At 41.3% G+C, this 17646-nt stretch overlaps 1 protein-coding gene across 1 annotated transcript in view; it reads right to left on the bottom strand.

Moving 5' to 3' along the window:
- ARHGAP6 (Rho GTPase activating protein 6) overlaps positions 1-17646 on the bottom strand; it is a 468278-nt gene that overhangs the window by 422919 nt on the left and 27713 nt on the right. The window lies entirely within an intron of this gene.

Genomic DNA, 17646 nt, shown 5'->3' with positions numbered 1-17646 from the left:
AAAGAAACAGCTCAAGAAACAAATACAGCTTCAAAACAAATGCTTCCACTTGTACAAAATAAAGCACGCAGAAAGTAAGTGCAACAGAGGAGTCCACTTGTAGTAGATACACTTCCAAGGGTAAAGTGCCCCGTGGCGCAGGGAACCTTTTTTTTCCCTGTAAACTTCCCCAGTGACCGCCAAAATTCCACGCATCGCTCTCAAAAGCCATCTGACCAGAATATAGGCCTGGTTGCTGCCCAGGCATGAATTCCTGGGAATCCAAGAGAAGTCAAAGGAAAGTGATACCCAGAAGGAAAGTTATCATTTTAACTACCTAAGAACCCCAGAGCATATCTGGTGATAACACATCAAAAGCCCAGATGCTCTCCATGTTGACCATAAAAAAATAAGTCTTACATTTTATTTCAAGACTCTCCGCCCAGAAACAGTCCGTGAAAGCCTTGGTGTCACAGTAAAAGAATGAAACCTTTTACAGAATTTGAACTTGTAGGGCAGATGTGATTGCTGCCCCACCCTTGACCTTCACCTCTGCCTGTTGCGAGCTGCCTGCTGGGAATACCTGTAAAGCTCTGCCTGAGGGTTTTTTGGTTTTTTTCTGGATGAAGGAGCCAGGCTTCCTCATGCCGGCCCAGCTGGAAATACCAGAAAGTTAATGCCCCTGGAAGCAGCCCTTACCAGATGACCAATGAGCTGCTGGGGGGCAAATACATCCATCTCCTGGGCCCCAAGTGGGATAGGTCTGAGGGGTGTTCTACTGCCTCCCAAAGTCTTCTAGCAGGACTGAGCCTAGTTATGCGTAGTGGGCAGGCATTTGAATGTATTTATTTTAGAGCTATTTCCAGGAGACTAGTAGAGACATGTAGAGTGAGAGGACGAAGAGGAGGCATGCATTAGTGCACATCACCATTGTGGACAACTTGGCTTCGGTCCTGCCGGGGGCCTCTGTGAGACAGTGGAGAACGTGCCTCAGAGTTATCTCAGCAAAGCTCATGACGCTGGTGCGTTTGTGTACCAATGCCCATAGTCAAGGAGAAGGGTTGAGCCTGGCATCTGTAGACTGCTTGGCATTTCCAGGCTGCAGCGGGCAGAGGCAGGAGCATGTGCTGGTAGCTGAGAGGCACTGGGTCAAGGTGCACAGAATGGCAGATGCTAAGGGGCACAGGTCACAGAAGGGTGCCAGAGAGCAACCCCAGTGGCCCAATGAGGTTCAGTCCCCAAGGACAAGGCAGAGCTAGCAGGGTTTGCAGTGGGCTGTGGGAGAAAACCAGGGGCATTCGATGGAAGAGGGTCAGTCTGGAGGAGGTCCTTTAGGTGAGAGGCTATTGAGCGCAGGCTTGATGCCAGGGAGAGGAAATTGTGTCCAAGAAAAATGGAGTCAAGGGGATGTGATGGATTCTGTGTGAATAAAACTCCTACAAAAAAGATGATTCTTAGATTGGTGGTTGCCAGAGGGGAATGGGGTTGGGGACTGGGTGACAAAGGTGAAGGTTTAAGAAGTACAGATCGGGCCCTAGCTGGTTTGGCTCAGTGGATAGAGCATTGGCCTGTGGACTGAGGGGTCCCAGGTTTGATTCTGGGCAAGGACACATGCTCGGGTTGCAGGCTCGGACCCCAGTAGGGGGAGTAGAGGAGGCAGCTGATCAATGATCTTCTCTCATCATTGATGTTTCTATCTCTCTCTCCTCCCTTCCTCTCTGAAATCAAGAAAAAATTATATATATATATATATTTTTTAAAGAAACACAGATTGGCAGTTACGGAATAGTCATGAGGATGTAAATTACAGCATAGAGAATATAGTCAATAATGTTGTAATAACTATGTATGGGGCCTGGTGGGTACTGGCAATATCAGGGAGACCACTCCGTAAAGTATACGGTTGTCTAATCACTATGCTGTACATCTGAAACCAATAAAAAATAATATGGAATGAAAACAATAATTTAACATTTTTTAACTAAAAAAAAAAATATTAAGGTGATTCTTATATGTCTGCCTCAAGGAACCAAATGGCTGCACCGTTACACACCAAGGACACAGAGGGACAGACCATTTCACCCCAGAGTGAGCACCGTCACAATTTTTTTAACACATATTGAATTTGAAGCTTATGTGTACCCAAGCAGAGATAGGCTGGGGATGTTACTGGTGTGGAATTCAGAAGTAATCTTTGTTTTTCACAGACTTAACATGGGATTTTCAGCATAATGTTTACTCAGCAATATTTTTATTAATTTCAATTGCATACATTTGTACCACTGTATTTTTATTTATTTATTTTTAATATGTTTTTTGTTTTTTTCTTTTTCAATTAGAGTTGACATTATATATTATTCTGTATTAGTTTTAGATTTAGAGCATTGTGATTAGACAATCTAGATATTTCCAGTATCCACCTGGCACCATAGTTATAACTATGGAGGAGGAGAGAAGAGTCGGTGACTGGACATGCAGGACCAGAGAAGGGCAGCATAGAATGGGGGAGTATTCTCCATTTGGTCCTGAGGATTGAGTTGGAGTTCTGTGATTATGCCCCCGAGGCCTCCAGGGGAGATGCCACACAGAAGTTTCCAGTCAAAATGACTAAGGTTGACCCAGAGTGGGGGCCTGTCCACAATCCTTTCTTTCTAGAGGGAAACCAACAGCTTAGAAGAGCGTACAGGGTCTGGCCTTTGTACTGATCTGGGGAATGGGGAGAAAGGTGACCTGAAATAACCCAGAGAAGATAGCATGAGCTATGTGATAGCCAAGAGCGACTCTGTCCCAAGACTGAAAAAAAACAAACAAAAAAAACACCACAGATCCAGAAATGGAGAGGGGACACCGTGCTGTAAAAGAGATAAGATCCTGAGTAGGCTGAGCAGCGAAAGAAAAAGAAAGGAGAGGGAATGGGAAGGAGAGAGAGATGATGTAAAGATGGTTACTATGGTGTTATGAGAAGGATTTGGAGACTCAGATCATTGAAAAATTATTGTGTCATGGAACTTAACTCCACTTTAATTCTTTGAAGCGCAACATATTCTTTAAAGTGTAAAGTGCAACCTAATTCTTCTATTGCAGTGAAGATTTAAGTTACTTTTCTACTTTTGGAGGTGGTTGGATGTGTATTTATTTGAATATGACATTCGGTTGGACTGAATAGGAAGTGCCTTTATACAAGTTATACAGATGAAATGAGAAAACTAAAGGTTTTGTGCCCTGGCCAGTTTTCCTCAGTGGGTTAAAGTGTTGGCCACAAAGGTTGTGGGTTCGAATCCTGGTCAAGGGCATGTACCTCAGTTGCAGGCTCCATCCCTGGACCCGGTGGGAGCAAGAGCAGAAAGCAGGCAATTGATGTCTCTCTCTCTCTCTCTCTCTCTCTCTCTCTCTCTCTCTCTCTCTCTCTCTCTCTCCCATCCCTTCCATTCTCTCTAAAATTCAATGAAAAAATATCCTCACTCCTCGGGTGAGGGTTTAAAAAAAAAAAAAAAAGACTTGCAAGGATGGAGGTGAGCATTTGGTGGAGGTCCTTTTGATGGTTCTTAAAATGTTGCCTTGCATTCCATGAAGCTCCTTGCTCTGTTACCAACTTCTGAGAACATGGAGAAGGGGCTGCAGCTTCTAATTATTCCTGGTGTGTGCATGCTTTACAATCTCTCTGAGAGCAAGGGCTGTCCATGCAGACCCACATTTCTTAGTAGTCCTTGCAGAGCACGGAATCAGTGAGCGAACCCTGAGAGAATGAATGGATATGAATGGATCCACCTAGGGTCACAATGTCAGCTAAAGTGAAAATGAAATCAATGGCCAGGATCTTCCTTTGGCCTAATCCAAGGAAGACTGGGGGAAAGGGCTGTAGGAGCATCTTATCAGTATAAAAGACCCATTTCTCACTTTGCTTTAGATCTCTGGAGGCTCAGATTTACTTTTTAAAATCTGAACAACTCCATCTGGACCCAATAATAAATGTAGTCATTGTTTAATTTAGGTGCCACTTTCACTGTCAAATGAAACCTGTCTATCAGTCAGAATTTAATAGCTTAAATATGTTAAAAAGACATTTAGCAAAACATAAATGTTGCTCAAAATGTGGTGATTAAAAGTGCCACATTGAGAAATCACTTCATTCAATGTTGCGCGCCAATCTGTTCCATATTTCCTTTGTTCTTTTTGCTTCCCTCAACAAGCTGCTCAAATACTTCTCCCTCAGTAAGTATAAGTATATACTGAGTGGCCAGATTATAATGATCTCTGAACACATAATAATCTGGCCAATCCCTGTCTGTCCTATATAATAAAAGGCTAATATGCAAATGGTCCCCTCAACCAGGAGTTCAATCAGCAGGCAGGCCAGCCAACTGCCCATGTCCTCTCCCCCTGGCCAGGATGTCCAGACCCCACCCATGCACAAATTTATGGACCAGGCCTCTAATTAATACACACACACACACACACACTGAGTGGCCAGATTATTATGCGTTCAGAGATCATAATAATCTGGCCACTCAGTGTAATTTGATTAAGTGAGATTTTCTTCTTGCAGTTGATAATTCATGAACTATATTCATAATTCCTATATAAATTTCATGGATTACATTTAAAATACTGGGCCCGGCTGGTGTGGCTCAGTGGTTGAGCATCAACCTATGAACCAGGAGGTCACAGTTGGATTCTGGTCAGGGCACAGGCCCGGGTTGCAGGCTCAATCCCCAGTGTGGGGCGTGCAGGAGGCAGCCATTTGATGATTCACTCTCATCATTGATGTTTCTCTACCTCTCCTTCTCCCTTCCTCTCTAAAATCAATAAAAATACATTTTTTAAAAAATGCCCTTTCAGAAAAGGACCCACTTTTCCCAGGGAGGCTATGCTCCCACTTCTGCTTTTCTAGTTCTTTCCTCCATGTTTATTCCATTTCTGTCAATGTCCAGCTAGTCAGTGCACTTGCTCATTCTGCACAATTTCAGACCCTTCTCAGGGCTTCCTCCAATCCACTACAAACTGGACTTTGCCTTTACCTTCCCCGACTCTTTTCCAAGCACCACCTCCATCTGAACACTCTTCATTAATGTTGGTGCCTTTTTTCCTACTACCTTTGTAAGCAGTCTGAGGGGTAGTGCCTTGCTCGTTCTCTTTTCTACTCTCAGAACCTAGCATTGTTCCTTCAGGAACAGGTGTTCAGCAACTGTTAGGCCCATCAAAGTAATTCACAGAATATCTTTGCACGTTCTTTGGGCAGGTTGCACCTTATGAGAGCTGAGAAGGCCAAAAGAACTCTTGATTATTTTGAAGTTGATCTATCCACTGAAAAGACCCTATTCTATCTTTTTTTTGGATAAAGAAGCTTATTTATAAATTTATTTTATTATTATTATTATTATTATTATTATTATTATTATTATTTTAACCCTCACCTGAGGATAGTTTTCCATTGATTTTTAGAGAGAATGGAAGAGAGAGGGAAAAACAGAGAGAAACATCCATGTGAGAGAAACACATGGATTGGTTGCCTCCTGCACAAGCCATGACCTGGGCCTGGGCTGGGGAGGAGCCTGCAACTGAGATACATGCCCTTGACTGGAATTGAATCCGGTACCCTTTAGTACACAGGCCAATGCCCTATCCACTGAGCCAAACCAACTAGGGATGTTTGTAAATTAGGGAAGAAACCTGGCTCTTAAATTCAACACCAAAGCCATGAGCCGCATGATGCTGAGCACATAAAATATGTCTAGTCCACATTGAGGTAAGTAAGCCATAAGAATAAATTGCACTCTGAGTTTTGAAGACAGTGTGAAATAAAGCACATAAATTCAAAAAAATGCCATTATGTTCAGCAAAAGGTTAAATAAAAATTTCAAGGCAAAGACAGAAATATATGATAAAGCACATAAATTCTTGCAACATGTTTATGTTGACACAATAATTTAGTACTACTTAATTGAATAAAATAATCAATTAAGATTAATTTTACTTGTTTCTTTTGACTTTTTAAATGTGGCTCTGGGAAATTTTTAAATGCTACATATGGCTGGCATTTGTGGCTTGAATTAAATTTCTTGGATATTGGTGCTATAGAGATTACTGCTATAGAAAATACCTAATTGAAACATTATACATCATATCCATTACACAAAGTAGTATGAGATCAAGCTATTTCAAAATCGGTAAAATAATGTCCCACACCCCTGATGTCCACATCCTCATATAGGAGCCAATGAATATGTTACTTTATTTTTTAAATATATTTTTATTTATTTCAGAGAGGGAAGGGCGAGGGAGAAAGAGACAGAAACATCAATGATAAGAGACAGAATCATTGACCGGCTGCCTCCTGCAGGCCCCCTTCTGGGGATCCAGACTGCAACCCGGGATATGCTCTTGACCAGAATCAAACCTGGAACCCTTCAGTCCACAGGCTGATGCTCTATCCACTGGACCAAACCAGCTAGGGCTAATATACTTTCTTGAGAGCTTGTTTGGAGGTTCTAGCAGGAGAACACAGCTAGTGTATACCCTTGACTTAAGAATGGTCTTCTCCTCTATTGGGTAAGGTCAGCCGGAAGGGACACACCCAGAGCAGTGAAGGAGGGAGGGGACACCCACCTAACCAGCCAGATCAGCCAAATCAACCCGGGCGATCAATGGGATGACAGATGTCACAACCAAACCACCTTCACATCCTATAATATACTTTCTTCATACATAATACCATGTCTGTGGATAAATGGGTGGTCATTACTCAGCCCATGTTATTGAGATTCTGACATAAAAGCAATTGCTTTCAGTGAACAATTATATATAAAAAGAAGAGAACATTTTACCTAAACAACTACATAGAAGTACAAGCATAGTCATTGTAAGTTCTATATTTCTCTAATATTTAAACTCATGTGATCACAGGCAAATAAAGATTTTTAAAATGCAGGCCAACCCAATCCACAATCCTTCATAGCTGAGTACATAGCTACGAGAGTTAATCCTTTGGATAATATCATTTTTCAAGGAAGGTGGGCTTTAGTAAAAAAAAAAAAAAAAAAAAAAAAAAATTAAATAGGAGAGATTAATAATACCCTAATCTCCTTAGTAACTGAAGTTAATTTATGAGAATTATAAACTTTAATCTATTTCCAACTTTAAAGGCAGAGAACATAAGTCAACCAGAAAAGTATTTATGGCCTGCTACCAAAATTAAAATTCTTTTTTGGGCAGAAGTAGCAAAAGCTCTGGATTGAGGGGCAGGGCGGGGGGGGGGGGGGGGGAGAGAGACAGGATCTAGTTCCTGTTTCGGAACCAAGATACTACTATACAGCTGTAAGCGAGTCCCTTGGGCTCTTAAATCATGATTTTCTCCTCTACAATGTTAAAGTATTGGACCAGTTGGATATCGCTAAGCCTCTTTCCAGCTCAAAAACAATTTATGTTTCAACAGTAATGCAGATTTGCTTTATTAATTTCATCTTGTTAACATATAAAAGAATAACTTACGAAGACATTTCAATGTTAGGTTGTGTCCATGGCATATCTGGTAACTCATTGAAAAGGGACAGCATGATTTGACCTATTGTTTATTCGGTATTTAGGGATTTGATGTCTTCATCTGGCTTATAGTGAACATGTTGACATGGATTACTGCACTGTAGTAAAAATAATGTTCATGATGTTTGGCCAGAAATCTGTGTGTAATGAAGAGTGGGGTCCAAACAACAGATCGGCATATCAGCTTTGGCAGCTTGGCCTCCTCCCTTCCTCCTAGCAGTCCCCTCCTGCTTCGATCCCTGTCCAACAGCATTCATCAAAACCAAGGCTTAACTATAAATAGGTGCTAGAATTGACATAACTAACTTCAACATGGAGGGAAAGGGCTGGGGTAGGTTCCAACTTGGCTCCATTTTGCTTCATTCCTGAAGGTTTTCCAGCAAGGTCTCAACCTCCTGCTGCCCTCTTCTCCTTCACAGTCTGTGCTATTCCTCTACCTTATAACTGCAGGCAGAAAGTCATGTCTTACTTTGTTGGACAATCTCATTGTCTTTTTAAAAAATACATTTTTATTGATTTCAGAGAGGAAGGGAGAGGGAGAGAGAGAGAGAGAGAGAGAGAGAGAGAGAGAGAGAGAGAGAGAAAGAGCGAGAGAGAGAGAGATAGAAACATCAATGATGAGAGAGAATCATTGATCAGCTGCCTCCTGCACACCTCACACTGGGAATCAAGCCTGCAACCCACAAATGTGCCCTGGCGGGAATCAAACCCTGACCTCCTGGTTCATACTAGTAGATTGACACTCAGCTACTGAGCCACTTTGACCAGGCAATCATGTTGTCTTTAGTTGCAACAAGTAATGCCTGTGCTCCATCCCAAAGAGATAAACACATAAAGTCATAGAGAGATGCTCGTATAAGTAATTCAAAAATGTCTAGAAGTTTTCCTTATTCTGATCAATACTCCAAATACAGAATTTGGCTAATAATAAAGCAGGTTTATGGCAACTTTGGTCAGAAATTTAAAAACAGATGAAACAAAAATCACAATCAAGTAAGGGCAGGAAGGTGATAAGAAAGCATTTAAAGGAGTTGAACTATTGAAATAAGCCAGTCCGAGAAAGATAGTATCATATGATCTCACTCATTTGTGGAATCCAATGAACAACATAAACTGATGAGCAAAATAGATCTAGAGGCACAGAAGCATGGAACAGACCATCAAACCTCAGAGAAAAGTCATAGGTGGGTGGGTAGGGGTAAGAGATCAACCAAAGAACTTGTATGCATGCATATAAGCATAACCAATGGACACAGACAATAAGGGGTGAGGGCATGTACTAGAGGGTGGGAATGGGCGGGGAAAGGTTAATGGGGGAGAAAGGAGACATATGTAATACTTTCAACAATAAAGAATTTAAAAATAAACAAAGGAGCTGAACTATCAAGAAAAACAAATTGAAACTCAATAAAAAAAAACTTCCATTGTTTTGAAAAACTTTATTCTATGATTTATGAATATGAAATATTTTTAATTCATGCTGTATAGTGTCCTCTTTACTTCAAATATGTAGCTGTGATAAGTAAAATATAAAACACAAACTAAGCATACACCCTCAAGAACCAGTAGTGGTGTGTGAGAAATGGCTCGCCTGTCTACATTTCAAATGACGGACTAGGAACCAGAAGCATGGCGAAAATGAGACTTTTAATAATACTCTCCAGAGCGGGCGCCCATTGTACAGGAACACACATGGGGCCAAGAACATAGCCTATTTCTTTAGACCCTCCTCCTGTTCCTCTTTGGTTAAGGATTATTTGGTCATCTATTTCCTAATTGGTCGCCTAGGTCTTGCTGTCTCCCATTGGGTTATTTAAAAATGAGCTATGGCCTTCTCTAGTCGCCTCCACCTCCCTTTGTCTAGGGGCATCTTCCTAGGACACCTGCTATCAGCCACGTGTACAGCTCTCATCTTCTCTCCCCACCCCCACATTCAGTTTGCTCTGGGGAAATTCAGCAGCTTCCTGGCCACATGCTGTTTTCTTTCTATGAAGATAAATCAGAGGCACATTTCTTACAAGTGTGATGTCATGGCATGCTGAGTACTGGGCCTTTAAACAGGCAGTGGGAGTCAGAAATGTCTTTTTGGGGGGAGGGGGAGTGTTAAAACTCCCCTACTTAATAGGAAGAGCTGAACCCAGACTCTAGGCTTAAAGATAGACTGGACTTGGACCCCTCTGCTGGTTACAGGAAGTTATAATCAGCTATTGCCAATTAATTCCAGGATTTACCATTGGTTTAGAAGAAGGAGGACATGACTTTGTTCCCTAGGGCACCTTTGGCAATATCTGGAGTCATTTTTGGTCATAAGTGAAGGGAAGGAAGTGCTACTGATATTTAGAAAGCAGAGGCCAAGGATGCTGTGAAGTATCCTACAGAGCACAGAACCTCACAGCAAAGCATCACCTAACAGGTTCCCCATGGAGAAAACTTGGGTTATATAAAGCTTTAGAGCCATAGATGCAAGATCTGTGTAGACCAAGATCTGGATCAAGCTGCTACTGGTTTAGAATCTGCCTCTGCAATATTTCTTTTTTTATATATGCTTTTATTGATTTTTACAGAGAAGAAGGGAGATGATAGGAAGTTAAAACATCGCTGAGAGAGAAACATTGATCAGCTGCCTCCTGCACACCCCCTACTGGGGATGTGGCAGCAACCAAGGTACATGCCCTTGATTAGAATTGAACCTGGGACCTTTCAGTCCGCAGGCTGACACTCTATCCACTGATCCAAACCAGTTAGGGGTGCAATATTTCTAATATCACTTTGGGACAGGAGCGCCTAACCATCATAAAAGGTAGGGGTCCAGCTCAGCCAGTATGGCTCAGTGGTTGAGCGTCGACCTATGAACCAAGAGGTTGCAGATCAATTCCCAGTCAAGGGCACATACCCCGGTTGTGAGTTCGATCCCCAGTGTAGGGCATGCAGGAGGCAGCCGATCTATGATTCTCTCTCATCATTGATGTTTCTAGCTCTCTCTCCCTCACCCTGGCTCTCTGAAATCAATAAAAATATATTTTGGAAAAAATAAATGGATCCACAGAGGGCCCAGGTGGAAGTCAACTGCAATATGCCAGACACAAAGTGATCCCAATAAAACAAAAAAGAGAGGAAAGATAGTGAAAGGGGGAAATATGATCCAGACTCATAAATAGCGAGTTACCTAATGGGTAAAGGAATGATGTCAGAAATGAACATTTTGGATTCCTATTTCAGAAGCTTTGCCTTGAAGGCAAAAGCACAAATATGTTCCCCTGTGTCAAACATTTTATGTGGCAATCAGATTCACCCAGTACATTTAGTTTCTTTCTGTAACCTCAAATATTATACAAGCAGACCCTTTCACAGTTGTGGCTTCATATACAATCGGGTAACAGATTTTCTTTGTACTAAAATCTAGTTTACTAATTCACTTTTCAGCTATTTCAGCTCTAGGAATACATATCATGAGACTAGTACAAAGCATACTGAGAAATTTTTAAAATATTGCTAAAAATATAAAACATTTAGTAAATAGTGAAGAATGTCATTTCATGGTTGGAAGACTTACTATCATACATTGGTCAATTTTCCTAAATTAATATATAAATTCGAAGCAATTCCAAACAAAATTCCAACATGATTGCTCAGGAATTTAATAAGATTATCAGAAAACTTATAGGAAAGAAGGGTCCAAGAATAGCCAAGAAATTTTTGAAGAATACCCAGTTCCCCAATAGAAAGAATTGATATTATACTTATAGGCTAGAATATTATATAACAGTTAACATTAGAACTATCATTAGTAAAGAAAACACATTGCAGGATGATACCTATAAATTAATATCACTCACAGAGACTTTTTGTTATTATTGTTAATCCTTGCCCAAGGATATTTTCCCATTGATTTTTAGGGAAAGTAGAAGAAAGAGGGAAAGACGAAAGACAGAGAGAAACACATCAGTGGGTTGCCTCCTGCACGAGCCCTGACCAGGGCCCTGGCCGGGGAGGAGCCTGCAACCAAGGTACATGCCCTTAGCTGGAATGGAACCCTAGGAACTTTTGGTCCCCAGGCCGATGCTCTATCCACTGAGCCAGACTGGGTAGGGCAGAGAGTTTTTCAAAACATGCAAATGCTCAATTTAGTTCTAAGTATGTAAGTATACAAGTCACAATAAATTGTCGTTATTATCATGTTCCTCCCAGTTGTAACGAATAATAATAATAATGCAGTGGTAGCAACAATGTCATAAAGCCAAAGTGATTAGGAACACAAACCTGCCTTCAAGTGTTGGCTCTGCCCTTACTGGTTTTGTGACTCTGAACATATTATCTAAGCTCTGAGCCTCAGTTTCCTCATCTATAAAGGGAGGATTAATAGAATTTACATAAATTAATGGGAGGACAAAATGCAATTACTGATCTAACTCACTCAGTACCTGGTCTGGTAAGTAATAGTGCTTCATTAAATGATGGTTGTTATTGTTCCTATGGAAACCATTTCCCCTGTGGAGTTCGGAAGCTGTGGCATTAGCAAGCTTCAAGCCTTTGGATAGCATGAACCATTCAGAACAAAGCTACTGCTTCCACAAATTTCACATTTTAAAGGTTATTTTTCCAGTCAACTCGCTGTCTTTTGTCTCTATTTTTGGACCCAGAGGTAAACTTTCATTAACATAGTATAAAAGTATATTGGACGTCACTGTACATTTGAGAGGAGAAAAATGAAAGATGAGCCACTGTCTTTGCAATAAATCACTTTGCTATCTGATTGTTTATGAAGCCACAAATGTGTAAAGGACTGGCTTGTGGAATATTTGAGATTACAGAGGAAAACAAAATGTACTGAGTGAATCTGATTGTCACCTAAAATGTTTGACGCGGGGGAAATATTTATGCTTTTGCTGTCAAGGCAAGGCTTCTGAAATAGGAATCCAAACTATTTTCACAGACAGTGCTCTGAAAGGTACAGAGAACATTGTATCACTGGAACAGTGGAAAAGCAACTTTCCCCCAATATTATCTTCTGATTCAGGAAGGCTATAAGGGAACCTATACAAAGGTGATCGCATTATTATCTGCTGCCGAAGTCTGAAAGGATTTCTTTGTGAAAGCTTTTCTAGTCTTTTTACAAAAGCTTCCTTTGAAAATGCTGTATTTGGGGTATTTTTGCATCTGTGCAGACAGCAGCAAGACGATGTTCCCTTCTCTGGTACTCTGTAGGATGCTGACTATCAGAGCATAAAGAAATGCTAGCCCTAGCTGGTCTGACTCAGTGGATAGAGCGTCGGCCTGCAAACTGAAGGGTCCTGGGTTCGATTCAACAAGGTTGTGGGCTCGATCCCCAGTGGGGGGCGTGCAGGAGGCAGCCGCTCGATGATTCACGTTTATATTCACTTTTAAAATTATTTTTTAAAAGAAATTCTACCCATAATCAATTTTAAGTACCATTGTGAACCAGAATAATGACAACCACTTCTTCCAGGACTCCCCAGAAAGTGCCCCCCAAAATCTGCTACATCAAAGCAGGCGGGCAATGACAGATTAAGTCCTTTTCCCTAATATGGAGACTTTCCCACAAAATAAATCTAAGGACAGTTTGGCAAAACTAGAATTGTGTTCTCCCTGTTTAAATATTTTAGATGCCTGTATTCTCTGTTTTGTTGCTATCAGCAGAAAATAATTATGTTCTAATCATTCCATAGCTCTCAAACATGGCTAATTTTGGTCAGCTGTCTACCATGAGTGTTTCATTATTTATGTCATGTGATCATCTCATATACTTCAGATACTACAGTATGCGTGTGCAGAGGGGTGTGGGTGCTGGTGAGAGTGGGTGGGTGGGGGTGTGCATGCATGGGCGCACACAAGTAAAAGCGTGTGTCTTGTGGGTCTTATATCTTTATTTATCTACAAAATATCTTTATTTATCTACAAAATTACTTAATTTGTCCAAGAGAAAGGAGGAAAGAGGGGACTTGCCTACTTTCCTCCATCTCCACCTGTGTCTTCAGCCGTTACCTCTAGTGAAGGCAGCATCAAGGCAGCCCTTAATCTCATAGTTCCTCAATTTCCTCAGAGGCCTTCCATTTAACCTATGTCCTTAGTCTTTCTAAGCCTCCCCTTTATGTCTATTTTCTTTTTTTTTTTTTCTTTGAGGGGGGGAAAGAAAGAGAGAGAGAGAGAGAGGGAGAGAGAGAGAGAGAGAGAGAGAGAGAGAGAGAGAGAGAGAGAGAGAGAGAGAGAGAGTGGGGGGGGAGAGAAAGGGAGAGAAAGAGAAACATCTATCGACAATTCTTTGCATGTCCCCCACTGGCGATCGAGCCCACAACCCGGGCAGATACCCTTACTGGGAATCGAACCAGCAACCCTTCGGTGCAAGGGTCAACACTCAACCAACTGAGCCACATCGGCCAGGCCATTGTTGTTTTTAACTCATTCATTCATACAACAAATATGTATTATTTATGCCAAGCACTGCACTTGGAGGTAGGGTACAATAATAAGACCAATATGGCCTCTGGCCTAACTGAGCAATTATGAATATGGAATATACATATATTTTTAATATATTATTATACATATATATGTGTGCACATGTGTGTATGTATATGTGTATATGTATGTGTATGTATATGTGTGAGTGTATAAAGTGAGTGGCCAGATTATCATGACCTCTGAACGTATAATAATCTGGCCCCTCAGTGTATGTGTGTGTGTATGTATATGTGTGTGTGTGTGTGTGTGTGTGTGTGTGTGTGTGTGTTAGAGGTCCAGTGTATGAATTCGTGCATGGGTGGGGTCCGGCCAGCCTGGCCAGGGGTGGGGGGACATGGGCGGTTGGCCGGCTGCCTGCTGGTAGAACTCCTGGTCAAGGGGACAATTTGCATATTAGCATTTTATTATATAGGATATATGCTGAGTGGCCAGATTATTATGTGTTCAGAGACCATCATCATCTGGCCACTCAATATATGTATCTCCTCATTGGAAAGAACTTCGCTACAAATCACTCCTAGTTCCCCAAGGCAGATCCATTATTAAAGTACATGCTCCCGCAAATTGGAAGGCAGAGCCACTCCTGTGCCCAGGAATAAGCTGCTCCCCCAAGGCATCCAGTGGCCTCCGGGTGGCTGGGCTGAGGTTCCCCTTCACACACCCTAAGAGTCCCTGCCAAATCTGACCTCATGTCTTAACCACAAACACACAGCTAATAATAGCTCCTGCTCTTGACTTACAAAACACAATTCTTAAAGGCAATTTTTGAGAAACAGCCAGCCGTCTGGAAGGAAAACTTCCAGAGCCTACCCGGTAACTACTACCAGAGTCAGACTCCCCACGGCCGCATGGCACTTCCAAGCTCCACCAGCAAAGTCCTTTGAAAAGGATCCAAGGCTCCCCGAACCAGTGAGTGTGTGAGTTCACCCCGGAGGTCAACCCCGTTAATTACCCCTGCCAGGTTCTGTTCTCTCAGAATAAGTAAGAGATGGCAATCTTTTGGGATATGATGGAGAAAAATGTGTAACCGAATATTTCATATCGTTATGTATATTTATACATTATTGTTAGTAGAATTGGCATGTGTTTAGTGGCTCTGAGGGAAATATTTATGTAAATTGTTGCATTTAGTTATTAAAAAGCTAATGTCTCTTGTATTTTTTAAAATATTTTTATTGATTTCAGAGAGGGGGGGAGAGGGAGAGATAAAAGCATCAATGTGAGAGAGAATCATTGACAAGCTGCCTCCTGCATAACCCCCACTGGGGATCAATCCCACAACCTGGGCCTGTGCCCTTGACTGGAATCGAACCAGGGACCCTTCAGTCCGCAGGGTGATGCTCAATCCACTGAGCCAAACTAGCTAGGGCACATCTTTTGTATTTTTCATCCTTCAATTCAACAGTCAAATGATAACATCTTCATTCTACTTAGACTATTTGTAAAAGCAGAACATTCATCCAAGAAGTCTAATTTAAGTGACTTCCTAAGGGCCGATAGTGAATTGTAAAGACATCAAATCCCAGGTAGAAAAGGACTGTAACCTTTATGAAGGCAGGGACCATGTCTATTCTATTCACAATTGTATGCCTAAGCCTAGTGTAGTTAGCTGGCATGAACTAGATGCTCAATAAACATGTGATGTTTAATGGATGGATGGATGGATGGATGGGGGATGAATACATAGATATGGTTCTGTATTTATTTGGATTGGTAGAGGAAAAGTTAGGGGTAGAAAATAATCAATGAGTTAGGGAAAGATTTCTGTCCCGCATTAATTTACTGCCTATGGTTGGCAGTAAAACAAAATACCCTGAGAAAAGCTTAGAAGTAGGGGGAATTGCGGTGTTAGATCCTGGAATGCAATGTTAGGCAAATAACATCATCTTTTGAGGCCCATTTCCTCATCACTAAAATTTCACTTGGAGGAATATTGAGAGGATGAAATGAAATAACAATGAAATAACTCATTGGACTGCCAGGCAGTGTTGTTAAAATGCTGGAAAGAGAAACAATAAAGAAAGTTGATCGTCACCTCTGTGCTAACGGGCATGTCACTCACATGCAGGGAGTAGAGAGAGCTTCAGAAAATGCGGGCTCTTGGAAACCTGTGATCCCTTCCAGTGTGCACAGATAAAAGACCTTGCTCTCTGTCTGTGGTGCAGCATTATGTCTTTAAGTAAAATGCTTCTCAAGATGAACTGTGCTCATCTCTCCCCTAAAAAATAAAATGAAAGTTTATTTTTACCATCTCACGGCTCTCCATGTTGTGTGTGTTCTAGAATTATTTTAAAATATCGCAAAATGTGGCCAGAGAGAAGCACAGAAGTCTAGAGCAGGGGTCAGCAAACAGCTCCTGTGAAGGATCGAGTAGCAGCTATTTTAAGCTTTGCGGGCCATACAGTCTGTTACACACTATTCAACTCTCATCTTGTAGAATGGAAGCAGCCAGAGACAATTGAGAGAGAAATGGATGTGTGTGTGCTCCGATAAAACTTATTTATGGACACTAAGGTGTCCATTTTGTGCAATTTTCACATGCCACCAGATATTCTTCTTTTCTTCCCCTCTGAGACATTTTCCAATTTTTGGCACGTGACGCAGTGTGCAAATGCTGTTTCATTGAATTTTATACTTGAAACCTTACTGGTTTCGTGAACTATCGTCTCCCCAGTAAATTCAAATTTTAAAAGGAAAAAAAAATTTTCTTCTTTTGATTTTTAACAAACATTTAATAATATAAGACAATTCTTAGTTAGCAGGCTGTACAAAAGGCCTGAAAGGCTGAATTTGCCCCACGGGCCATAGTTCAGTGGCTCCTGGTATAGAGCAAGCTGTTGTTTTCATATTGACTCAGTCCTTTAATGAATTGGGGGTACTTGTTGATGTTCTTCTGATGATCCGATGGTAAAGATCTAAAAGGTTAATTAATACTTAGCCCCTGGGCTTGGGTGGTTAGTGCTAAGCATGCAGAGTGTGGGTTCCAGGCTCAGAGCACACATGTATTCCTTTTTATTGAAATTTTTGAGGGAGTTATAGATTCACATGTAATTGTAAGAAATAATATAGATGAGTGTACCCTTTTATCCAGTTTTTCCCAACAGCTTGCAAAACTGTAGCATAATATCACAACCCAGGTATTGACATTGATGAAATTCACTGATCTTACTCAGATATCCCTGGTTTTACTTATACTCATTTCACTGTGTGTATTTAGTTTTATGCAATTAAATTACATGTATAGGTTCATGCATTCACCACCATAATCAAGATGCGTGGCTAACCAAACTTTGGCACACACATACCATGGAGCAATACTCAGCAAGAAAAAGAAACATAGTATTGATGCATGCATTAATTTGTATAACTCTCCAGAGAGTTATACTGAGTTTCAAAAAAGCAATCTCAGAAGGTTACATTGTGTATAATTCCATTTACATAACTTTTGAAATGACAACATTTTGCCCTACCTGGTTAGGCTCAGTGGATAGAGCTGCAGCCCGGGGACTGAAGGGTCGGGGGTTGGATTGTGGTCAAGAGCATATACCTGGAGTTGCAGGCTCAATTTCAAGTAGGCATGCGGGAGGCAGCCAATTGATGTTTCTAACTCTGTCCCTCTCATGGAAGCTTCTAACTCTCTATCCGTTT

Source organism: Pipistrellus hanaki (genome assembly GCF_964339955.1).
Source record: "Pipistrellus hanaki genome assembly, chromosome: X".
In the NCBI taxonomy this organism is placed as follows: domain Eukaryota; kingdom Metazoa; phylum Chordata; class Mammalia; order Chiroptera; family Vespertilionidae; genus Pipistrellus; species Pipistrellus hanaki.
The sequence above is the reverse complement of the archived record's forward strand: the minus strand, read 5'-3'. Positions and strand labels throughout refer to the sequence as shown.